Source organism: Misgurnus anguillicaudatus, chromosome 12 (assembly GCF_027580225.2).
Source record: "Misgurnus anguillicaudatus chromosome 12, ASM2758022v2, whole genome shotgun sequence".
In the NCBI taxonomy this organism is placed as follows: Eukaryota; Metazoa; Chordata; class Actinopteri; order Cypriniformes; family Cobitidae; genus Misgurnus; species Misgurnus anguillicaudatus.
This window is the reverse complement of record NC_073348.2, coordinates 4,640,082-4,667,283: the sequence shown is the minus strand read 5'-3', so window position 1 is coordinate 4,667,283 and position 27,202 is coordinate 4,640,082. Positions and strand designations below refer to the sequence as shown.

At 37.1% G+C, this 27,202-nt stretch overlaps 1 protein-coding gene and 1 long non-coding RNA gene across 2 annotated transcripts in view; one reads left to right on the top strand and one right to left on the bottom strand.

The window, feature by feature from the left end:
* The window catches only part of LOC141368955 (uncharacterized), a 246,497-nt gene that overhangs the window by 196,887 nt on the left and 22,408 nt on the right, over nucleotides 1–27,202 (top strand). The window lies entirely within an intron of this gene.
* On the bottom strand, nucleotides 7,969–9,886 carry LOC141368956 (uncharacterized). Its single transcript, XR_012372373.1, has 3 exons — nucleotides 9,583–9,886; nucleotides 9,365–9,461; nucleotides 7,969–8,348 (listed from the first exon to the last, which is right to left on the bottom strand). It is a non-coding gene; the product is annotated as an uncharacterized lncRNA (long non-coding RNA).

Sequence of the window (27,202 nt, the reverse complement as noted above, 5' to 3'; positions counted from 1 at the left end):
TGGTTGCTTGATTATGTGAAGACTCAAAGATCTTGACAAAACAAATCAACTGGAACTAACTGTTGAAATATTGTAGATAATACGGATATGTTTTCCAATAAAACACTTTAAAATGTTATGCATTCTGAAAAGCTCTAAATGTCTTGGAATTGTTCATAAAAGGGTTCATAAAGCTTTACATTTTGTATAAATAATGTAATGTTAGTTATGATGTTACTTTATATGCTCTGTAAGTAAGCAATACTACTGCTTGTAATAATTGTTAACTCATAACACACCCCTAAAATGTGTAGCATGATGTCGATTACATTGTGTATAAACAACATGCTTGAAACATTATTGACCTTTTAATAAGCATAATAATTTCAACGTAATAGTAACATTAAATGAACTATTCTTAATAAAGACTAAACCATATTGAAGATATGGATTGTTGTAACTTCAGATTGACGTTCTGTAGCATACAAGTAATGTATTAAGTTTACACAGTACAAAAGTGGAAAGGGTAGACTAAAGTATATAATATCTAAATAACAAAATGACATACGTAATCGCCTAAAAACTCAATTAATTGCCTTATTAAATACACAACAAAAACACATTTCAATTTTATGTTATTGATTACTAAGTTATCTGAATGAGAATTTTTTTTAAACCTCAGGATTTAAAAAAAATTGACTTTACGTTATTACGGTGAGTGCAACTGGTGTTTGTGTTAAGCTATCTTACCCGATAGCTGTATGCTAAGCTGGTACGTCACGTTAAGCTAATTAAACAAAATCTAAGAACGAGATTTGGTAGATCTCACCACCTAGAGCATAATTTATATACTACTATATTAAACGGATAATTTTAATACATCAATTGTTTTTAAAGAACATTCTAACAATATAAATCATCACGCAATTTTGAAGGAATTGTAATAAGGCGCTACAAAGGCTACCCATGAGGAGTTTTTTCAGCCAATGGAATTACGCGGGGTCCTAGGGGGACAGAATTGCTAGGGGGGACTCAATTGCTCATGACACCGGAATGCACTGCTTCAAGTCAGCCACCGATCGGTCTGCGAACACACCTCATATGATATCTATGAATGAAACCCCTGAGTGAATGCCCAATCAACACGGAGCATTCTGCCTTGCTGCCGTGGTAACAAGAAATGCGTTTGGTTTTTGAATCTACCAATCAGGACAGCGCATTCATACATTTAAACCGGCGTTTATGCGTTGAAAACTTTTATTTAGTCGGAGGAGTATTCTTGCTGAAACGTAACACAAGATTGTGCTTTTCATCGGATATTTACATTGTGCATCGGAAGGCGCCAGATTACAATTTTTTATTTTATTAAACAAACTACATAGCCCTTAAGCAGGGCTCCAGAGTGCGAACTTTCTCAGTGGTGTGACTTAAAAAAAATCACAGATCGCACCCGGCACCAATATCAACCTCCCGTTATATCAGCCCAGGTAATGAGCCACATACAGTCGAGTCTGTATGGAGTAGGGCTGGGAAGGTTACCGCATTACCGCAAAACCACGGTCACGTGATGCCTACTGCGGGTCTGAGATGATAACCGCCATCACCGCAAAAAAAATAAAAATAAAAAACGCTTTGTGTCCAATTCCATGGATTCATTGATTCTAATGACATAGATTAAATCATAATTATAAAATACAGGCGCATAAGCAGGACCTCAGTTTTAATTGCACGTCACGTGCTTAACACAATTCTCTCACGTGGTTGCGCAGCCGATGTAGCGGGTAGATAGATAGGCTACTATTCCATTGAAACATGGCAGAGAGGGCTAACTTGGTGGCAAAGCCAAATGTCACGTCGCTATTATGGGCACATTTTGGTTTTGAACCGGACGAAAAAGGACTTCCAGCTAATTTGGATGAGCCTATTTGTAAAATATGCCACAAAAAGATACATGTATCACACGCAAATACTTCCAACCTGAGGACGCATCTTAGAATCCATCATCCGGCAACATTTGCGGCCCTTGGCAACACCACAAGTGCTTCATCTGAAGATCGACCTACAACCTCAGGCCAGGGACGACAGCTGAGGATCGCAGACTCGTTTGCTAAAGGGACTAAGTACCAACGCCTTCTGGTGGAGGAAAAGTTGCCATTTAACTTAGTCGAGAAGCCAGCCTTTAAGGCGATGCTACAAGCCTTCGACAAACAGTATGTCCCCCCTGACAGAAAATACTTTTAAAAAATGGCAGTACTAGAAAAGTATTTGAAAATGAAGGACAGTTTGACTCGCGAGTTAAAAGATGCTGACCATTTTCCTCTAACAACTGATATGTGGTCAAGCGTTAATATGATGCCCTATATGAGCGTGACAATTCACTACCTAAACACCAACTGGGAGCTGAAGTCAAGGTGTTTGGAAACCTCCTTCATGCCAGAAAGTCACACAAGTGATAACCTGTCCAAGGCTCTGCGATCCACTCTTGAAGAGTGGTCTCTGGATGAGATGAAGTTGGCTTGTGTCACTAGTGATAACGGAGCCAACATTGTGGCTGCGGTGAGGAAACTTGGATGGGGATGGCTACCATGCTTCGGCCACAACCTCCATTTAGCCGTCACAAATTCCATGAAAGCAGAAAAAGAACGTACCGCCCGGGCCATGGGTTTGTGTTGAACGCTGGTGACCGCTTTCTCCCATAGCTGGCAAAAAAACAACATCTTCAGAAAGAACAAATTGAGCTGGACCTGCCTCAGCACTCCTTAGTACTGGTACGTTTTAACTCTCTTCCAACTCGGGGAAAGACTGACTACACATAAGCTGGGCCTGTGAGATTTCATTCAATATAATCAATAAATAATCTATTGTAGGCAATTAAATATTTAAGTAAGCTATGTGATTCTGAAATTACAATTTCATTAAAGCTATGGTCTACGATTTCAAAGATTGTTCATTATTAATAACCTCGTTTAGATGCTGGTTATGGTTCTACAGTAACATCCTAACAATATGAAGAGAAAAAAGAATTTTAAAAATCCATTCAGTCTATTGGGTGTATGGTAGCAGATAAGTTGACAAATGTAAACTGTCCGGCCGGATAGCTTACATTGGTTAACTGCTCTCATCCAATCCCTGCTACATTTTAAAATCCACCTCGTGCTCGCGTCTCCACCCCATCGCACACCACCCCGCCCCTCTCCTGCCTGCGACATGAAATTTGTGTCAGTGTATGGTAGCTAGCGAAGCAGCAACATCTCACTAATGGAAAAAAACTAAACGACAGCAGCAAGCAGCCCCTGCTTGTCCCTACAGTAAAGGTTGGAAGAAAAATGAAGTCTGTTGAAGAAAGAGCAGAGGTTAAAAAAATTTGAAAAACGCCGGACTCTAAGTAGAATCAATATATGGTCCGCCATTGACCATTGGAGGAAGCTTCAGGGAGATTTGGGGCTGAAAACCGACGCCGACACGGCAGACTATTTGTTGAACAGGTACGCACTTTATACTTTTATTGTGTGAGGTGTTACATAAATATCTTTTTATGAGTACATGCTGTCGTTCGGCATCGGAATGTAAGCCGTTTAGCATCGCGTATCACGGGTCAAAGTAATTATATTTACTAAGATTGTGTGAGGTGTTACATCAATATAGTATGATCAATCTGACTACATGCTGATGCTGTCGGTCGGCATCGGAATGTTAGCCGTTTAGCATCGCGTATCACGGGTCAAAATAATTATATTTCCAAAGATTGTGTGAGGTGTTACATAACTAGTATTATAATCTGACTACATGCTGATGCTGCCGGTCGGCATCGGAATGTTAGCCGTTTAGCATCGCGTATCACGGGTCAAAATAATTATATTTACAAAGATTGTGTGAGGTATTACATAAATATGATATTATCAGTCTGACAACATGCCCATGCTGCCCGTCGGCATTGGAATGTTAGCCGTTTAGCATCGCGTATCACGGGTCAAAATAATTATATTTACAAAGATTGTGTGAGGTGTTACATAAATATGATATTATCAGTCTGACAACATGCCCATGTTGCCGGTCGGCATTGGAATGTTAGCCGTTTAGCATCGCGTATCACGGGTCAAAGTAATTATATTTATAAAGTCATTTCTTGAAGCTCATGAGGGGAAACGTATGCCAAACGTTGTTGTGAAAGTAAATAACGTAAATTACAATCATAATTGTAATTGTTAATTCCTTCAAGCCTTTATGTGTTTACTGCTCGGTAAATCTCTGTTCTGATGTTTACTACCAGTGATCACAGCTTGATCAATGAGTGACATTGTTCAGGTGGTTTCCCGGTGGGAGGGATCAGGTAGCACAGAGGGGCGGGATGAGTTTTTTAAAACTTACTAACCGTCTCAGGCTTTCTAGACCGATTTTCAACATCGTAGACTACAGCTTTAAGAAAATGTAGGAAATTTAGCTTGTGGATTGAATATTAAATTACGTTTATTTAACCACATAAAACCACTTATTACTAAACAGAAAAAGCAGGTCCAAGAACAATATGTCTCCTCATGGACACCAGTTGACATTTTCTCATCCGATTCTTTCTTCATCCTGCTCTCGGTCACTCCAGGTGTGTTGTCCTGGTTGCATTATGGTTACAGCATCTAAGTGAGCACATAAAACATTTTATGTTAACATTAAAAACAGGGGTTGTCTTAAAAAGTAAAGCATGATCAATCCAATTAGGTACACTAATATTAAAAGGAATTTATATTTTATTTTACCTTTGTTATTTTGTCCCAATTATGTATTGCTATACTCCATTTAAATACTTAAAGCGATACTTAAGACAGATTTTATAATTACCCCATGATGTACTCACTCAGTAACTCGAGATACACATGTTCAGACCGAACACATTTGGAGTTGTTTTAGTAAATGTCCGAGCTTTTCCGAGCTTAATATGGGAAAAACATGGTTCAGGATACTTTTTCTGACTTTCCAAAGAAGTGCAGCCTTTAAAGAAGTAATCCACAGCGCTCCGAGGGTCTTCTGTGGGTAATCGATGCCATATAGTAAGAAAAGATAATGTTTTAAACTTTATAAACTATAATAACTAGTTTCCGGTAACGATGTCTTGGACTCACACGATTCAATGCGCAATGAGTGGCAATATTTGAGGATGGATTACCTCTGTGAAGGATGAATGCACGTTATTGAGGTTTAAAGTCAGAAGTTGTTCCCTAACTGTTGTTTTCTACCATTATAAAGCTTGGAAGCGCAAGTAAAAAAGGGACTATTTACACTTGGTATTAAGATGTGCTTTTGTCGATCGGATCACAAGTGGACGATGCTAGAGACAGGTGTAAATGATGTTCAAAACATCTTGAGCTCGTCCACTTTTGACCACATTCAGAGGTAGTTGAAAACACTTTTGGTCCGTAGCCAGCCTATTGAAAGGGGGGGTTCTTTTTTTCAAAAAGTGGACCTTTTTGCAGTTTTTCTCCTCCTTTTGTATTTAATTATGAGCAGGGCCATACGCAAGATTTAATAAATACAGAGTTTCATATATGTATTTTTCTAGGGCATGCACCCCAGGAAAAAATTTTTTTGTCTGCTCTACATATATGAATTTCAAAAAACATCAGAAAACCAAAGAATCAAATAACTATAGATTTCAAACCATGTCAGTATGCAGAAGATTTGTGTTGGTCATTATAGGAATGCATTGTAATAATTATTTTACCATCCTGGGCACAATGGGCTGTCAGTAAAGTAAACATAGGCTCACTTAATATAGGATCATTTTAGTGAATTAACTAAAGGCCATCAATAATTAGTTTATTAAATTAATTCAAAATATGCACACACTTATTATACACTTTATATGCTTAAATACAACATCAGTAATGCAGAGAACTAGAATTGTATTAAATGGGTTGGCAGAGGCTACTTTAGGGTGTCCTATTCCCATGAAAGAAAACTGAAATTATTAAAAAAGCATAAATGAATCTACGATTACTTCACATTACCCCACATTAGATAAATATTATTCTTGCCCTGCATGCATTATACTAACTGTGTAAGATGCAAACATAATGCAAGCCTTAATTTTAAACTTCTCACATCTGATTTAATGTCTGGTAATGAAGCAAAAGGCTTCTTGTTAACTGCAGTAACTTTAGTAAAAGTTGTTCAGAAAATCAAAATTCCACGATAAACCTAAACTTACTTTTAATAGCAGAGCTCAACACTATAGGTTACAGTCAGGACCAGTGACTTTCTCTTCTTTTGTTGTTTTATTAACTTTAATGACTTCAACAGGTACTGTTTATTGGGCTTTAAGACCGAATGCAGTAAAATGTTTAAGCCAAAAGATGAATATGGGCTCATTTAAACTCCGTGCACGCGCATTACCGGTGGGCGCACGTGATGCGTCGCGTTTTCAAGTTCAAGCTTCGCAGCAGTTCAGTACAACACAGTGAATCTAATCATACAGTAAAAAAGATATCTTAAAGAATTAAAGAGTGGCGTTGAATTTTGTTAATAAACACGCTGAATAATGGGAGTACTGGAGGGAGTTAAAGCAGCGCATTAAATTTGGACACCCATGTGCTTTAATGTTTCTTGTCTTGTCACCGTGACAATCACTGCGTTTCATATCTCTCACATCATTAAACTACTGTATAATAGTCAGCGTTTGATTACTTACATCTTTCTTGCACTTCCACTAACTGCGCATCTGACCCCTGTGTTGCACCTCAGTCTGATTTTATTGGTCATCTCGGAATAATTTTGACTTTATCTTACTTATCTTACTTGTGACACCACACTACCGCGAGATCTATTTAAAAGCATAGTTAGTTATTTACTATTGAATCGGTCTCGCGGTGCTAAGACGTCACATTCCGATCAGTCTGCGCAGCGCAGCCAGAAGTCAAACGAGCGCTGAGCGTTGTCAAATAAAACGAGCATCAGAAAATGACAGAAATCATGCGTCCAGCTTCAATAATGTATCATATAAATTTGAAACAGGAACCCAGAATATTTGTCACAAGCATTGATTAAAACAATGATGACAACAATCAAGCGAAAAAACGACTTAAATTCTGGACCTTTTGGCAGTGAGGGGGGGTTCGTTCGAACCACCCGAACCCCCCCTGCCTACGGGCTTGCCTGATTGCTTTTGTAGTGTAAGCGCGCATGTGGTAGAATGTGTTCCAACAGCCACAAGAGAATATCAAAGAAATATCAAAGAAAGCTTTTACATATAAATGTACAAAACACTGTGCAGCATGTTTACTTACAAGTAGCGGACTCTGACATAATATTAGTTGCGTCCATTTAAACCCGTCATTACTCCTGCTCATGTTTAAATGACAGCAGAAAGAATCGCCCACAGTCTCCACAGACCATCACCTAAAAGTATTCAGGACAGAAGAGGTTGAAAGTGGACAAAACTGACAGATTTAAATACCAGGTGTAAACAGAATGTGTCCCTCTCATCCACTTATGATCCGATTGACAAAAAAACCACATCTTAATACCAAGTTTAAACAGCCCCAAAAACACAATCACTTCACCAAAGTGTGTCATTCTTGTCATTCTGCTTATAAAAGAAATGTGCATGCAGTGAGCAAAGACGTTTCTCATGATGATGATGACGACTCGCCTTCATGGATTCAGTCTTGCATAAGCCATGTGACACGGAACAGGAATTTAAAGAAATACTGATAGGAAAGGAAAGAAACTGAAGTTAGTTTCAAGTTAGACAACGGTTCCCATATTTATCAAGCTTCTGAAAGTGCCATTTTTATCTTAATGTTACCAAATAGACTTTAGGTCTAGATATTCAAAAAGGGCACTATGCCCGCGCCAGGGGTTCAATTTAATGAACAATTACACAGTATAAGAATACACGGTTTCTTTTATTAGAAAAGAATAAAACAGCAAGTATACTGTTTGCAATAGAAGTGTTTGACAGTAAATCAACAGAAACTAAAAAAAGAGTTAAGGAAACATTACACAAAAACACTCAAAATGGCTGCAACCAGAATAACGGGCCTAGTCATTGATGGCAAGTCTCTACATACAATTTAGTCACTCTCAGCAGTGTTACTATAAATCACATCTACCAGAAATACAACCCACTCTGTGTTCACAAGTAAATCCACGCTGGTATACTTTATCACTACACACACACACCACCCTCTAGAGGCCGGAGTGATATAATACGCTGGCCCGTTAACCAGGCAGACAAAGAAAAAACCAAAGAAACAAACAAACAAAACTACAATCACATCAAAATACAAAGTAAAAGAAAAGAAATACAATCAATCCAAACACTTTAATACTGGGAAAAACAGTGGTCATTTCGTTACAAGCTGGCAAGTGAATTAGCTCTGTCAAACACAATTTCACATGATTAATACTGATACACAAGTTACTTTGTCACACAATTTCACCTGATCAGTACTGATGACTGTTGGACTTTAAGGCGTCCATTGCATGTTCATAATTAGAGGAAAGACACGGTATTAAAATTAAGTTATTTATTGATCAGATATGAAAAAGTTTTACAGCGCTGGGTCATCTCAAGCAATGAACAACCAGCTCAAAAAATAACATGCATATTTATAAAATATATGACGTCGATCTTTCTTCTTAGAATCTCCACCCACAAAGGCCGTTCCCCTCGTACATCTGACTCCATCACCACACCCAATCTGTTAGGGAAGAAATGATACACACACAAAGAACAAACACAGGAGGTTCTGTTCTTCAAGGTTAAGCTGCCATGTCTCCATTAGGTTATTCATACAACCTTCATTTCATTGGTTAATACACATTTATCAAAGACAACATTTTATATTTATTACATCAATTATTCAATGATTAATACTGATTAAGTAGGAAATACATTGCATATTTTATCCTGTGAATATTAAAACATTGGTTAATAACATGGTTATTTGTCTGCTTTTCTTCTATAAGCCTCGGTCTTTATCTCGACCGTTGCCAGCTGCACATTCCTCACTAATCCAACCACGACCTTGTAACTTTTGCAAACACAGAGGCTGCTTCCTCTCAGTAACTTTCCACTCTCTCAGACAAACACAAACAATCTTTTACTTCAGCATACTATAATGATTATTGAAAACACTTCTAAATACAATATTAATAAAACATATGACATTAAAATCCCACATGACCAAGTTACTTTGTCACACAATTTCACATGATTAATACTGATGACAAAGTTACTTTGTCACACAATTGAACATGATCAATACTAATGAACAAGTTACTTGGTCAAACACACTTTCACGTTATCAATACACTGCATTTAAAATATCTTTTTTTTATTATATAAATACTTCCATACAAAAATTATAAAAACATGGCAGCATTAGATTACCTTAGTTCCCATCCATTACATTGGAAAGGTAGCGGCGTAACAGTAATTTGCCAAAGCTTACGGCGTCTTGTCACCCTCGTTATTTCCTCCGCTCTCGCTATTAACAAAAAGTATCATATTACACACATTAACTGAATAGCGGAGTAAATTCTTACAGACTCTTATTGGGTCACTCGCCAGCTCATCCAAACACACTTTACATCATGCATGCCACCTACCTAAAACATCGTCCAAGCCTCGCATGCAATAGGTTAGTAGAAAGAAAATGCACAATACAGCGCTTATAGCCCAACAGCACCGTATCACCAACGCACTGCTACTTTACAGACCGTGTGTCTCAATTCGTTCTCTAGCTCCCGAGGTCGTGAATCAGTATATCGTGTACACAGGTTCGGGCACTGGTAAGGACCCTAGCTCACTTCACATTGGGACGATGTTCACTTATTTTTCTGTCACGGCTGCTTAAGAGCGTTGTAATCACTCACAGCTGTTACTCATCAACAACCGGCAAAACCAACATCTCTCTGACATAATTTTAAAAACAGTACATTGTGAAAAATGCTGTCATTATTCTCTTACATATCTGTGCATAAAATTGGAGGCATATAATTACATTTTAAATGTAATAAATATATTTACAATTTTAAATAAATATTATTCTTTTAAATATTGAGTAGATTGTGGTCCCTTACTGTGTAGCAATGTGTGTTTATATTTACAACTAAAACAAACGTTTGTCTTTATAAAAGTTCTGTAACATTTCAAGTTTATTGAGTTGGATCACGTGATGTTCGGTTGGCGAGCGTCAGAAAAGGTCACGTGATTTCCGGTTAGGGAACATAGGGAACATCGATGCTCACTGGTTTTTGCGTTGCATTGTGGGAATTTTTAGGGAACGAACGTTCCAGTGCACTGAACGGATTTTGCGATTGAGACAGCCCTTAAAATGGCCGACTCCCTGATCAGTGCCCTGACTACTGAACAAGGGAGCTGATTGAGACACACGGAGAGTCTATATCTGCACGTAAACAAACGCGCATTACATTACATTACATAAACACATGTCATGTACATAAGAGATCAAAACCTACCCAGACACACACAATGCACGACATCCAGTACAAATCGGTGGCATACATGATATTAGTCACCCAACAGAACAGTAGTTGTAAGAAGCGGTTGTTTGTAGCAGCACGCCAAGCAGCCAGGTGCACACAATTGCTACGTCATCTGATGCACCTTTTATCATATGCAGGCGGAACTTACACAGAAAGGTCTATAATGACGTCACCCATCATACCAACCCACTACATTAAGTACTAAGAATTCATGAAATATACTCCTACTTTCAATAAAGATTAATGTTTCTAAGGGTGAAATAAAATCTTTCTGTGGGTATGTGCTCTCTTCTTTGTGTCAGTATCAAATATTGAAATACTGTTATCAAAAGACAGAATATAAATACAAAAAAGTATTTTTCCTTTTATTTATTTGGTATTTTATTAAATAATATAAACTGACATTTAAATTTTAGTACTGCAAAGCACAACTTGCTTTAGCAACTCCATTTTATTTAGAAAGCAAATTATACACACACCGGTCAACAATAAATCAGGATTATATTAATATATTTTCTTAAATACATTTGAATAATAAAAATAAACAAAAAATGTATTTTGATTAAACTTGCCTGGGCGGGCCAGGGAGTTATGTGGGCGGGCCAGTGCCGCCCTGGCCCATTACTGGCTACGCCCCTGCTGCAAAGTGCTCCAAAGTGTAACTCATTACCTCATTACATTTACAACTAATTTTGAATCCCACCAGACATTCTTTAAGAAAAGCATCATCAAGACCATGTTTCAGCAGGCAGTTCAGTAGCATACTAGTAATTCCATCTGCAGTAGTACTCTCTAGCTCAAGAAGATCTAAGAAGAAGGTCAGTGGCTCTGAGCTTTTAACTGATGTTCTGATATACACAATTAGACAAGACTTCTTGCTTAATGAGGTGCTTTCATCCACAATAACGGTCAGCTTTGCTCGAGTCTCCCTGATGCTTGTCAATAATGCTTGCCTCATTTCTTTGGCTATAAAATGCACAATGTCTGTACATGTGACATTTGAGTGAAGAACACGACCAACATTTACACCATTTATCCCCTGAAGGTCTAACAATCCTGGATAATCAGAGTAAGGCCGATTATTTTTTGCAATGTAGTATGCTGTTCTGAAGACATTGTTGGTTGAAGCTAAAATATCACTATGTGTTTTTAGAAAGCTTGATTCTAGAGCTTTCTCATTTTGTTTTTTCACAATGTCTTCTGCTAATTTGTGACTCTGTGACAAACTGTGCTCATTAATTTTTTTTCTCAATGATTTCTTTTGTTTTTCACTTGTGTTGCCATATGGGCCTACCTTACAATTTTGCCACTCAGCAGAAAATGTGTACCTGAGTTTTCCAGTTTTCATTGCACCAAGTGTCCCTGCTTCATAACATGTTTTACATCCCAGTTTTTTGTTGTGAGTAGGAATGAGTATGTCTTGGTGAAATAGTCATATTGGTTGGTGCTCCAGCATTCTGGCCAGAGCCGGATTAAATAAATGGACTACACTAGGCAGGCTGCATTTTTTGGCCCCCCCCATCGAGGTTATTTATGAATTGAAATCTGAAACTTACCAAAGTTACTAATAAAAGTGAATTCACATTTTACATAGCCTAGTCTTTGCTTACAAATTGGTTGTTTGTATACCAAATTAAGTCATGTGTTGTATATTAACCAGTCTATCAGACAATTTTTTTCTAAATTTATTATTTATACGTCATTACACGGCTCTATTAAATGCTATTAAATTATCCTCACCTTATCCATTGGGAGTGTCGTTGTTAAGGCAGTAGTACAAGTAAATAGGTGTCAGTAATCCGCGGGAGAGCTTCGCTGCATATTTCTCTTCAAGATTGAGAATCGCAACGAAATCCTCGTCGAGCAACATGTCCACTGAGGTAAATGTCCTCAAAACACTGGTTATTTATGTTTCAGTTATATGAATTATATAATAACAGTTTTTATATTATGTATAACAGTTTTATCTCGGAAGTAATGGTAGTGCTAAACTCTAATGTATCGTTTCTGAGGCTGCTAGATTTTTTTAGATTTTTGCCTCGTTATTATACGCAAACATGCCTTATATAACGTAGGGAAATGATAGTTTGTCCTTTATTTGTTTATTTTTTGCAGCAACCATGTCTGTGTCCTTAAAGGAACTCTGTCAGGTACAGATTAGAACTATGAACTTGAAAATCAACCATTGTGATGACTGGCGTCCCCATCCGAGTCACCACCTCAGACAACAACAGTCATAAACTCACAAACACAAATACACTCAGTAATGGGCTTAATAAAGAAAGACTTAACTATGATTTTATCTGTGTTAACCTATGATATCAGTTATTGATGTATTTGAAATATTTACGTATTACTAGGCTTATCATACATGCATTGAAGTTTTAAAATGTATCTAATATAATCAACCTGAATATAATACTGTAATTAAATTGAATGTTTTGGATACCACCATTAAATTATTTTGTGCATGTAAAACACAAGCAGCAATGTTTTTATTGAATTCAATTTTGAATTAAATTTAATGTTTTGCATACCACCATTAAATTATTTTGTGAATGTTAAACACAAGTAAATGTTTTATTTATTGGAGATAAAATGGCTGTTTAATTAATATAAAACTTCTGTTTGTTAGGCACTAACAAGTGAAAATAGTTAGGTTTAAGTACATTTATTAAAACTCGATAGCTGTAATGCTTCTGTGTAGAAGGAAGCCCGTGAGCCACGAAGGTAAGTTTGCGAGCAGATTCATTTCCACTTATTAGACAGCAGTCCGCTCATCGTGTTTTGTATTGCATCACTTAAAGATCGTAAACCTTTAAAATCGAGTTTAGTAAGATGTATACTACAGTCAGCTTTGGTTAACTATTGAAGCATCGTCTTTAAGGCTCAATGTGACCGCAGTATTTGTTGAACACTGCTGGCAGCGGCGACGTCTGTGTCCGTACCATTTTATCAATGAGAGTATAAGCTCGTATCTCTCTGCTCCCGAGCCATAAAGCTCGTCTTTAATTGAAATAATTTTTAATAACTTAAAAAATACGGCGTTTTTTTAATTTCCTGAAAAATAATGGTTTTGGATATACGGGGATCCCGCCCGACAGCGGGGAAATTGTATATGGGACATTTGTAAAAAAAAAAAAATTCCCCCTCTGTCTGGGCCCCATCCCGCCAATCGGGCCCTAGGCACGTGCCTAGTTTGCCTTTGGGTTAATCCGGCTCTGATTCTGGCAAATCATCCCTAAATCCTCCTACACTGCTGCCTTGTCCTGCTTCTTTCTCCTGTCCCATGACTTCATTTTCCTGTTCAACATCCTCTTTTCTTCTCTCCTCTCTACCCTCCTCCTCTCCTCTGTCCTGTTCAAACTCCTCTGCTGCTCCCTCATCACCTGCCTTGCTCTGCTCAACTCTGCATTGAAACAATTTAAATAGACTGAAAATATGCTAAGGAGCAACAAACCAGCATAAACTTGGCTATTCAGTATGCCACTTATCAAGAAATCTAATTATTTAGGACAAAAGGAATGATAGAATTACCCATAAAAATAATAACAATTTAAATGGTAACACTTTACAATACGGTTCATTAGTTAACATCAGTTAATGAATTAACTAAAATGAACAAACCATGAGCAACACATTACAGTATTTATTAATCTTTGTTAATGTAAGTTAATAGAAATAAAACTGTTAATTGTTTGTTAATGTTAGTTCACAGTGCATTAACTAATGTTAACAAGATTTTAATAAAGTATTAGTAATGGCTGAAATTAACATGAATAAATGCTGTATAAGTGCAGTTCATTATTGGTTCATGTTATGTTGTTAGCGTAACCAAACCCCTGGTCAGAGCCTGACTCCACCCACTGGCAATATTTGAAAAATGCAAAAAAAGTCCAATAGTACAATTCAACTGCAGTAGCCACCGTTCAACCTGAAGAGGGCAGCACTCAGACATTTTAACACCATATATTGTAGTATTGAAACACTTTATATCCAAATGTCAAAAAACTTACTAAAATCAATGAACAGCACTAATAAACCAACATTCTTACAGATCATTAACTAAAAAAAGTTGGTTAAGTTACTCTTTTAATAACAGCATATGATAGGAAATTGACTCTTAGAACTAGTAAATTGTGCACGATTTAGCCTACTATTTTATCCTGCAGTTCAAATGGACTGTAGAGTCAAATTCAACATTTTGTGATTTATTTTCATGAATTAATACGTGTCACAACAAACAAGTAGACTTCAAGTGACTAACCTTTTAAAATAGTCTGTGAGCTTCCTCCTCTTTGCCTCACACATAACGTTATCTTAAACTCTGAAAGATTGAGATCGGATCAGAAGGAAATTAACATTCTTAATGTATGCAAGAAGTTATTAACGTAAACAGTCAGTGAAAAAATAATAATTAAATGAAATTAAATGAAAACTTACTCTTTACGTGGCGAGAGCATAAACATTTAAATTCAATTAAAATTTACCAATTCGAAACGTCTCGCACTGCAGCTAATCTCATTGGTTATATTAGAGGTTAAACGTAAGCGTTGATAGGTACAAGGCACTCGCGAGCGTGACGCGAGCTCTGACGTAATTTTGTAATCTTTGGGAGCATCCGCGCAGCGCACTCGCGAGCTTAAAGCCTAGAAATAAACAGAAAGCACTCGCGTCAGTGGACTCGCATCAACGGATACTTGTACTTTGCATACTGTCGCGGACCAGAGCCAGACCGTCAACCTATGTGCCGGGGCTCAGCCCCGGACGGCCCCGGCACAATTTAAACCCTGGCTGTGCCCTACGTCCGGTAGCGGGTAAGGAAGCCAGCAGTTTTATGTTGTATTAAAAGGTGGTGTATTTACGGTGGGTTTTCTTGCCGTGGAGACCTTGATGAATGTGAGGTTATGCCACGGTCTCCCGGCGCTCATTTCATTGTTTGTTTGTATGTTAACGGGTTGCGTGCAGGTTGTTTATCCCATCAATTTTGTATATCAATTTTACCGTAATTGACAAAGGCTGTGTCTTTAGCTTGAGTGATATTAATGATATTTATTGAATTGATTGTGTATTTATTACTTTGCGGTGTTAAATTGATATATTTATATGTTTGGGTGTTGGATGAATTTGCTGTGCATTGCTGTGTATAGTGGGTGGGTAAATAATGTGCACTAACATCATGGTATCCCCCTGCTAAGAATACAGAACTCTTGGAAGTCTTTATCAGGAAATAATTTATTGTGAACTGTCATTCTTTCATCAGCTGTCCATTTAAAGGTGTCCATCTAAAATGAATTGCAACCTGTTGTCATCCCTGTATTTTGAATGAGTAAATTGTTGTCAAATCTAATCTAATAAAATTGTAATTTTTTATTGATTTGGGAGTTTGGTGTTTGGATGTTTTCTTGGCCGTGGCTTGCCCAAATAAACATTCTTGTCCAGAAAAAAATGTAACTAGTAATATAACTAGTTACTTTCTCCAGGGAGTAATAAAGTAAAGTAAGGCATTACTATTTTTGAGAGTAATATGTAATACGTAATATATTACTTTTTTGAGTAACTAGCCCCAACACTGGTATCGACATATACTAACAACTGAATTAACATCCCTGTGAACTAATTTCAATAAAGTAACCACGAATTTAAGGAAACTTACCCCAGAATCGACCACAAAACTGAAACACTTCGGTAAAATCTGTAAATCTAGAACGCGCGTCTCCCGGTTGAATAATCACGTGATCACAAAGCATGAGACTGACGCACGCCTCTGCCAATAATATCATAATAAAAGAAAATAAAGATATTTGTTAAAAGATGAAAATGAAGTGCTTCTATCAGTGCTGTACGGGACCAAAATTACTTGTTTAGAGCACATTTAACATATTTATTTAATTAAAATAAACAGAAATATTAATAGACTTTAAACAAAGCATATGTTTCATTATCGTTCAATGTGGTCAGTATATATTGTTTCTACGTATACATTCATGCATATTTTGTCAGGATTATTATTGAATAAACTCAGGTTGAAAATCACATATTTCTATTATAGTAGATAAGTGGTCCGAAAAAGACGTCTGATTTTAGGCAAAATTTAGACTGAATTAGACGGACCAAACAAAGACCAGTTTTTAACGTCTTTTTTTGCACTAAATGAAGGTCATGACGGGCCGACGTGATTTAGCCCAAAAAACAACGTCTTTGCTTTTTTCCTGCTTTGCTACTGTTCGGACGCTTTTACTTGCGCTCTGTGCTTTGCGCTTTTGCTTTTTCGCTTTTATCTTTTGATTCAACTACCAGCAGTTCAGCACAGTGCTCAAACTAAACAATTGGGCTCTCAAACTAAAACTACAAATTCCTGGAACTATATTGATATTTGGAATATTTAACAACTTGGGGTTTCTATCATAGCAGTCTACCAGTCTGCTATTGCCGGCAGCTGACAATCCTAAAACAGGACAACACAGCTGCCCACACTCAAACAGAAGAAAAGAAGAAAAAATGCCTTCTTTTGGATCTCAATCCACCTGCTGCTCAAACTGCCACAGACTTTTACAAAAGATTGCGGTTCTCGAAACAAAGTTACTTGTGGCGCTGCCGACCCTGCCAGAACATACAGCGGAGCTTCATCGTGGTCCTTCTCAACATAAAGCTGTTGAGTCCTGTGAACCTAATGCTTATAAACAGGTCATAGTGAGCTCAGAGAAACCTAAAGTAATTGAGGACACAAACCGATGGCAGAAACAGGGTGCGAGACCCAAAAGTGCTCAAGACATTAGACTGTCACGAGTGTCACAAATTGCTGCATTAGCATCATCTACCCCAGATATGGGTACAACTCGAGTAGCCAATATTGGTATTCTACCACCCCCTGTACGGCTTGAAAATAGATTTGAAGCACTAATGAGTTTGGGTGAAGAATCCCCAAATGTTAATGGACACAGATCACATCAGTCAGTAGCTTACAGAGCTAACAGACGCTCAATATCATACAGGCAGCGGCGCTCCGCTCAGACAGCAGCCGAGCCAAGCACGCTGATAGTGGGTGACAATATTATCAGAAACTTTGAAAGCAAGGCTACCCGTACATACTGTTTTCCTCGTGCAATGGTTTCTGATGTTAACAAGGAACTTGGCAACATTCTGATGAAACATAAGTCTGTCAGTCGGATTGTCATACATGTGGGAAAGAATGATATTCGGAAAGAGCAGTCTGAGCTCCTTAAGGTGGATTTCAATGAACTTTTTGAAACACTTGCAAGACTGAAAGTTAAATCTTTCATCAGTGGACCTCTCCCAGCCCGGGGAACAAATATGTTTTCTCGGCTACTAAGTTTAAATTCATGGCTGCAAAAAACCTGCACCATGAGAGGACTGAATTACATTGACAATTTCAATATCTTCTGGAGCCAAAGGCAACTTTTTAACACAGATGGTATCCACCCAAACAAACTGGGTGCTAGGTTGCTTAAAGACAATATCTTTTTCTCCATGCATCATCCATCAGCTGAGTGTGCCAGTCCACTACTGAACAGCGGAAATGACCACAGGATTTTACACCAGCACCTGGATGGACATTCAGAAGACAAGGATAAAACTCTGCAGTCACAACTACTGTTCACAGACACAGCTCAGGCTGAGCCCTGCCCACAGACCTCGCTACAGCTGGATTGTGAATCAACACCCAAGGACGTTTCTGTTGATAATGACCAGAGGAATGATAACACTCCCTCTCAGCCTTCAGGAACACCAGAATCACAGCTGATGTCGTCACACTCTCTCTCCCTCTCTCCAACATCACCACTTCTGGGCTTTTCAGAGAAAATGGAGAAACTGGTATCTGCTGGAACAAAGCTCTCCCACTCTATTGCTGCGAGTCCCCAAATATCAACCAAGAAACGGCGGGCTCCTCAACCATCAAAGCCTTCGGGCCCAGCCCGCCCTCCCCCTCCATCTGAGAGAGCACTCCGACCTCTGCCTCAACGTCAGGGATCACACCAGCCCTCATCTGCAAACAGCACTGGTAACTGATGTGTGTTGGGTTCCCGCTACGTCAGCAGTAACAATCATAAATATTTTAAGAACAAGCGGGTGCCCGATGTCCCTTTAGCTTTCCCTATCTCTGTCCTGACATGTGATAGACAGATGAAGGCCGTCTCCAGCCGCACAGCAATTCTATCTAATCTACGGCCTATTATACGTCAGTCTGAGATTGATACAGTGCCAAAACCAGTTACTGTTAAGTTAGCACTTCTGAACATCCGTTCACTAAAGAACAAATCCTTTTTAGTTAATGATCTTATCACCACTAACAACCTGGACTTTATGTTTCTAAATGAAACTTGGTTAGATGACAGCTGCAGTGCTACAGTCCTCAATGAATCAGCCCCACCCAACTGTACCTTTATAAATGTCTGTAGAGCTGTTAGAAGAGGTGGAGGAATAGCTGCTTTATTCAAAGATGCCTTTCAATGCAAGCAAGTGTTACTTGGTGATTACCAGTCTTTTGAATATTTGTGTATTGCTCTAAAAGGTACACCACGCATTCTGTTTACAATTATTTATAGACCTCCCAAATACACCTTAGCATTTGTTGATGAATTCACAGAACTTTTATCAACAATTACCTCTGAATTTGATTATTTTGTTATTGCTGGAGATTTCAATATTCATATAGACAATTCAGAAAACAATACTGCAAATGAACTGTTAAATGTTTTAAACACTTTTGATCTGACCCAGCACGTGCAAGGTCCTACACACAATCGGGGACACACTCTAGACCAGGGTCTAAACATTTCATCCACTGTAATCAAGGATGAAGCGCTATCTGACCATTTCTGTTTACTTTGATTTATTGATCTGTCCTGCCACTGATGCTAGATCTGTCTATGTCAAGAAAAGGTTCATAAATGAGAACACAAGTGAGGTATTTATGAATGCTATGTCAATGTTGCCAAACATATCGGCAGACTCGGTTGATGTTCTCCTTGAAAACTTTAACATAAAAGTTAAAGATGCTATTGATGGTATAGCTCCAGTAAAGGTCAGGGTGATCACTGGCAGACGTAAAGCACCTTGGAGAAACACAACAGCAGTACAGCGTATGAAAAGAACATGCAGAAAAGCTAAACGTATGTGGCGGAAAACAAAACTTGAAGTACATTATAGCATCTATAAGGACAGTCTTCGTGCTTTCAATGTAGAACTAGGCACAGCTAGACAGACCTTCTTCTCCAATATTATAAATAACAACATAAACCACACTCGCACTCTTTTTGCTACTGTAGAGAGACTAACAAACCCCCCAAATCAAGTTCCTAGTGAAATGCTCTCTGACAACAAATGCAATGAGTTTGCAACCTTTTTCTCTGAGAAGATCAGTAATATCAGAATGACGATCAATACGGCCTCATTTTGTACTGTGGTCAGTCAGATATCATTGCAACAACCTCAGAAATTTGTCATTCTCTCAGAATTTGACATAATTGATAGAAAAACCTTGGAAGAAACAGTACAACATCTTAAAGCATCAACTTGCAGCCTTGACACTCTCCCCACATCTTTTCTCAAAAAGGTACTTAACTGCTTAGAAACTGACCTCTTAAAAATAGTAAACACCTCTCTGATCACAGGCACCTTTCCAGAGTCATTAAAAACAGCAGTTATTAAGCCTCTCCTAAAAAGAGTAACCTAGACAAAACCATACTTAGCAACTACAGACCAATCTCAAATCTTCCGTTTATAGGCAAGATCATTGAAAAGGTTGTTTTCAATCAGCTGAACAAATTCTTAAACTTAAATGGCTATCGGGACAATTTTCAATCTGGTTTCCGTCAGCATCACAGCACAGAGACAGTGCTCATAAAGATAATAAATGATATTCGCTTAAACTCTGATTCAGGTAAAATATCAGTGCTGGTCCTACTAGATCTTAGTGCTGCCTTTGACACAGTAGATCACACCATACTCTTACATAGACTGGAAAACTGGGTAGGGCTCTCTGGGATGGTCCTCAAATGGTTTAAATCATACCTAAAAGGGAGAGGCTACTATGTGAACATAGGTAACCATAAATCTGAGTGGACATCCATGACATGTGGAGTCCCACAGGGTTCAATTCTTGCAGCGCTTCTGTTTAATTTGACTATGCTCCCACTTGGTCAAATAATGAAAAAGAACCAAATTGCTTACCACAGCTATGCAGATGACACCCAGATATACTTAGCCCTGTCACCCAATGACTACAGCCCCATTGACTCTCTATGTAAATGCATTGATGAAATTAACTGTTGGATGCGTCAAAACTTCCTCCAGTTAAACAAAGACAAAATTGAAGTCATTGTATTTGGAAATAAAGATGAAACTCTCAAGGTTAACACATACCTTGACTCTAGGGGTCTAAAGACACAAAATAAAGTCAGAAATCTTGGTGTAATTTTAGAGTCTGACCTTAATTTCAGTAGTCACGTGAAAGCGATAAGCAAATCAGCTTACTACCATCTCAGAAATACTGCCAGAATTAGATGTTTTGTCTTAAGACAGGACTTAGAGAAACTTGTTCATACTTTCATCCCCAGCAGGGTGGGTTAATGCAATAGAGTCCTTACTGGGATCTCCAAAAAGACCAAAAGACAGCTGTTGCCAGAATTCTGACCAGAACCAAAAAATCTGAGCACATTACTCCAGTCCTCAGGTCCTCACACTGGCTTCCTGTTACATTTAGAATAGACTTTAAAGTATTGTTACTCGTTTATAAATCACTTCATGACTTAGGACCCAAATACATGACAGATATGCTAACTGAATATAAACCTAAAAGATTACTCAGATCATTAGGATCAGGTCAGTTAGAAATACCAAGGGTTAACTCAAAACAAGGTGCGTCAGCATTTAGCTTTTATGCCACCTGTAGCTGGAATCAACTTCCAGAAGAGATTGAAGAAGTTTTATTTTAATCCCAATCTACATTAATATGATGAATATGAGTTTACCATTATAATCACACGCAATTTGTTTACTATGAAGTTATGCAGGTCATGTGTTATGTTGTGTGGGTCAGGAGTTTAAAAGCCATCTGTGTGGTGCCTTAGGTGTTAGAAGTTTTAAAAGCCATCTGTGTGGATTTAAGAAAAGATGTGTGCATTCAGGTCTGGCACAAAGGGAATAGCCCAGGGTCAAATAGGTCATGGGAAGGAGCCACGGGTCTGAGGAATGTCATGTGGGTCTTGCCTGAACAGAATCTTGCCTGAACAGAAACATATTGTTTTAACTATGAGGGGAGGGAACAAAGACCATATATTTTGCCAGGCCCTGGCTTGGAGGGTCAGACTGTTTTGGAGATTTCCTCCCAGGCCGGCAGACTGGGTTTGGGAGGAATTCTTCGGGCGGCCTCGGCTTATTATTTTGTCCGGAAAATAAAAGTCTATCTCTTGAAATCAGAAAAAAAAATAAAAAAAAATAAAAAAATAAAAATGGAAAACCACAACATTTGGTGCCGAAACCCGGGATAGAAAAGAGCTGGACAGTCGCACCACCTGAGCGAACCTGACGAGCAACACAAACAGCGTATGGCCATATACAAGGTAAGCACTTTTTGCTTATTTATTAGGTTTGTGTTGTTGGCCAGACTTTGCTCAACGTGGTGAGAAATTTAAGCTCTTCTAAATTTAAGAACCATATATGTGAACTGGGTTTTGATTTCAAGGGTACAATCTAATTAAGGCATGCATGCAGGAATCTGTGTTAAGTTACTTTGGCTTTGATGATCATGGTGAATTGAAACAGATTTTAAGTTAAGAGAACGCGTAAGAGTTTGTATGCAAGGTTGCATATGCTACGTTTGTCGAGGAAGTGTATAACGTAGAGGTTTAATTTGGTTTAATTTGAAGTTAAAATTTTAAATCATTACGTTGATGGAGGTGCAGTAATGATTGTTTTAATTGGTTAATGTAAAAAAGGACACGCAAAAGTCGTCACGTCGGGGAAGTGCACTGACGATTGTGTAAATTATTTAATAATTTGTGTTTGAGTGTGTATGTATGCAGCTGCAGAGTTTGTTTGTTGTTTGTGAACGTGAATCTGGCAGGCACGGAGAAAGTTTCCCTTAGGCAGTCTCTCTGTGGGCTGTTAAGGGGGGTGTAAGTGCTGTCCTTTGAGTGTATGGGGGATGACTACTGTGTTAGAGTGTGTAATAATGAGCCCTAAAAAAATAAAAAATAAAAATAACTAAATGCTAATGGGTTAATTACTGAAAAATGGTTGGGTTAACAATTTGGTTTATAAGTTATCAAACATACATTTGAAATTTAAGGTTTGGTAAAAACAATTGACACCAGATGGGACATCAAAAGGAGCACAGAACCTGAGACCACAGCTGGCTTTCTCAATGGACAATGCAATTAGGTGGCCACCTACAGAGATGAGCAGTTTTGCTTGTTAAAAGATTGTATTGTTCACCTGAGATGGCTCGGGGTGGTCAAATCACAAATGCTCTTCCAAATTTAAGAATAAAAAGGGGAAATTAAAGATTTCTAGATTAAATGATAAGAATAAAGGGTTTCATTTTCAAAAGGAATGTGTGCTAGGACAGATGATGGTTTGTTGTGTGAATGAGTTTTATTGTTTTATTTTTGTCGTTGAGTGGCTTGGATAAAGATTTAATGTTAAGTTGAGAAAATGCCTAAGAAGTTTCGCGAACCTGAGTGTTACCGTGTCGGGGCGGACACGTTGGGGTTCGGAGAGAAGAGTTATTAAAGTCCTGCAGGTCAGGTACGGTCTATGTGTTATTTGTCTTGTTGTTTTGAAACGCCCGGGCTGATGAGAGATATTGTTTTTGTTTTATTTGTCATGTTGGATTGGTAAATTGTGTAAGTGAATCTTTTCCATGTTGATGGAAGTGAAGTGGAATGATGAACTTGGCCAGGTTGTCTAGATAGAGTTGGTTTATTTTATTTGTGTGAGAATGCAATGTGTCTGTAATATAGAGTCTGTGTGTGAATGTATGAGATGGCAAGAGTGGGGGCTGAGTGAGCAGTGGGTGTGTCTTTCTCCTGTGGCTCTAAAGAGCCCACAGAGAGGTGTTGTGTTACAGGAGTGAAGATTGTTTAAATCTATAAAAAAGGAGATAAAGTTTGAAAGTATGTGAATATGAGTATACGATAAGAGACAGTTATAAATGCTGGGTATTAAAGATTAGAGTTGAAGACATTGTGGTTCTGAGGTATTGTAGCCAAAAATATTAGTTATTACAGTGAAGTATACAGCTAATTCTAGAAATTAAATAATTCGTTTAAATGATTGATTAAAATAAAAAAAAATTGTGCTCAATAGGAAAAGATTGCTTGTCAAAAAAAGGACAGATGTTGGTGATGGTATTTGATACTATTTGACAAAACATTATAAAATATTATAAAGGAAATTTTATTTTAAAGACACATTAGAAATCTAAGTAATTATTTGGAGAATATATAAATTGGACAAATAAAAACAATAAGTTTGTGAAGTGGTTAAATGAGAAATAATTATAAAATATAAGATGTGTTATATTGCAAAGAAAAGATTATGGCAGTCACATTAATGGAAAAATAAGGATTAAACAATTGTTGTGTGGAGAATTAGAAAATAAAATAATTGGAGTTCAAATGAGGAAACATTTGATGTGGCATTGTGTGAGGAGAAATAAAATTAAATATATATATAAACTAATGAAAGATAAGAGGAGATAATTAACAGACAAAGAAATGCTCAAAGAGAGAGAGAGAGAGAGAGAGAGAGAGAGAGAGAGAGAGAGAAAGGGAGGGGGAAGGTCAACTCCTATAGCTCGAGGGAATTGTGGGATTAAGTAAACTCTAGCAGAAAGACAGAGGCAAGCTTTGAAATAAAAACAACAAATTATAGGAAAATAGTGGAGACCTGGTTATTAAAGGTGGAAATAAAGAGAAAAATAAAAAGGACAGGAAAATTATTAAAAGGTGAATGACACAGATAAATTATACAAAGATAAATTATTACAAAATGAAGAGGAGTCTTCATCTGATGATTGAAGGTGGTCACAAAATAAATTTTATTTTAAATCAAAAGGCAATATTTTGCATGGGTCAAGCTAAAACCTTGTGGGCTGATCATTCTGATCCTTTGACATTCAAGAAAGTGAATAAAAGCTGACGATGAAAAGACAATGGCAAAAACTGTGTGACATCAAAGTGTTGGAGTTGCAAAGACAGGAGTAACTCATAAACTGGACTGAGAACACATCATACAGGAATGGGACTATAACTTATCTCAAGCAGTGATGGGGGCACTGCACAATGTTCTGAAACATGTTCAGAAAAAAGACTGAGTGGAGTCCAGAAAGACCCACAAAGACAATATTGTTCTTGGAGACAAGAGAAAAACTGGACTACCCAGGTGAAAAAAAAGTAGTATTTAATGTATTAAAAATATACTTAAAATTTAAGTAATATGCTTTTAATACATTTGTATTCCCAACGTGCTTATTTAAAGTGTATTAAAAATATGTTAACCTGTTAGCCCTCATTCCATTTTCCGAACCCCCCCACAAAAACTGTCATAGCCAAACTAAAATAGATACAGTTTGTAAAGTCTTTGCACTAAAAGCATAAGTTTGGTCTCATTTGAAAGCAGACACTTGGAAGTTTATTAAGAGGTGAACATTAGTTACTTTCATAATGAAAAAAGTTGTTATAGAGAGCTTAAATTATTCTTTTTTATAAACTCCACCAAACATGTATGAAATATTGTTATGAAAATCTAAATGAAATTGGCCTTGGAGCAATCTAGAAATGCTCTGCAGTTAAAGCCACAGGTCTGACCATGTTCTGTTTTAAATCTGAAGATGATACCTCTAAAAATCTGTATTTTATGAAATGTTTTTTAGACCCATGTCATGTAAATTTATTTAGAGAAAACAGCAAAAATGCTAAGCTAATGTTTGTTTATTTATATCTCACAACATCCTTTCAGTTTATTGTCCTATTGCTCCGTGTTTTAAACAGACTCATTAAATAAGCATCCGGATGAGTCATTAACAACTTTTAATCCGGGATATGGCTGTCTAAATGTTTATTTTATTATTATAAACAATATAATAATTGCTCATAATTTCTATTTAGTGTTTTATTTCCTCCTTTTGTCTCAATTCACTTTCTTTTTATTAAAGTCCTTTCTTACAAAAAGAAACTTACCTTAAAGAAGCTTTACCAGTCAAAATTATTCCTAGAAACACATATCTCATATCTCCAGACAGCAGATGTTTACAGAACAGCTAGTACGTTAGCTTAGCATACCATCAAAACACTACAAATAAAAGCATTTATAATAAAACTCACATTATCACATCAAAAGTCGAGTGCTTAAACAATCATGCGTGATCTGATGTGGCTTTGGATCATAAAATAAGACCGAAAATAAACAATTTTATGTTATTTATGCTGTTAGCTTAGCATAGCATTATAATATACAGTACTGTTATGAAAATAACAGACATAGCGTTAAAAATACAGACAAACCATATATAATCTTAATCGTGTTTATTGTCTCCATGGTTTTAAAACATCAAAACATCTTTATTTGTATGTTATTATAAAAACAGCGATCGCTCGTTGCAGGTCACTGTTCAAGTTCACGTCTGACTGACAGCTGCTGCTGAGCTGACTGACGTCTTATTCTTTCTATGAAAGTTTATGAAAGAGTTTCAGACTTTAGCGCCCTCCGGCTTCACGTATGAATGAAACAAACTGAGTGTGAATGACATGCAGACTCAAACTTGCTCATATCGCCATATTTGGAATAAATATGGGTGAAATATTACCCCCACTGCAGAAATTTGAAGTAAACATATAAAATTTAAGTAATATTTCTCCAAATATGCATACTTTGAATTAAAAGCCCCGATAGATGTTGTTTTATCGAGTGCTTTCATGACGATCACGGAGGAGTATTTTTATCAATGAGTGCGGCTGAGGGTTATATTTCAAATTAAAGGTATGTACCGTTTTTCATTTTCATAACGCCTGACAAAAAATGAAGAAATTACTGTTACTAGGATTCTCAGATTAAAATAAAGGTCAAAAACTAAATCTTAAATCAAAACACTTTTTAATGATGTATAGTTGTTTAATGTAAGTACATTTAAACTAACAGTAATTTAAATTATGTAAATAAATAGCTCTTCAGTACATCCACGTCCTCGCGCAGGTTATCAAGTTAAATAGCTTTTAAATGTATTTCAAAAAAGTGTACTAGAAATACGTTGGTAATAAATATATGCTTAATTACACTTTTTTAAAAGTATGCTAAACTCAAGTATACTTTTAATGTATTTCTAAAAAGTGCACTTGAGGTAAGCTGGTAATAAATATATGTTTAATTACACTTTTTAAAAGTATGCTAAACTCAAGTATACTTTTAATGTATTTCTAAAAAGTGCACTAGATGTAAGCTGGTAATAAATATATCTTTAATTACACTTTTTATAAGTATGCTAAACTCAAGCATACTTTTAATGTGTTTCTAAAAAGTGCACTAGAGGTATGCTGGTAATAATGATATCTTTAATTACACTTTTTATAAGTATGCTAAACTCAAGCATTATTTTAATGTATTTCTAAAAAGTGCACTAGAGGTACGATGGTAATAATTATATCTTTAATTACACTTTAAAAAAGTATGCTAAAGTCAAGCATACTTTTAATGTATT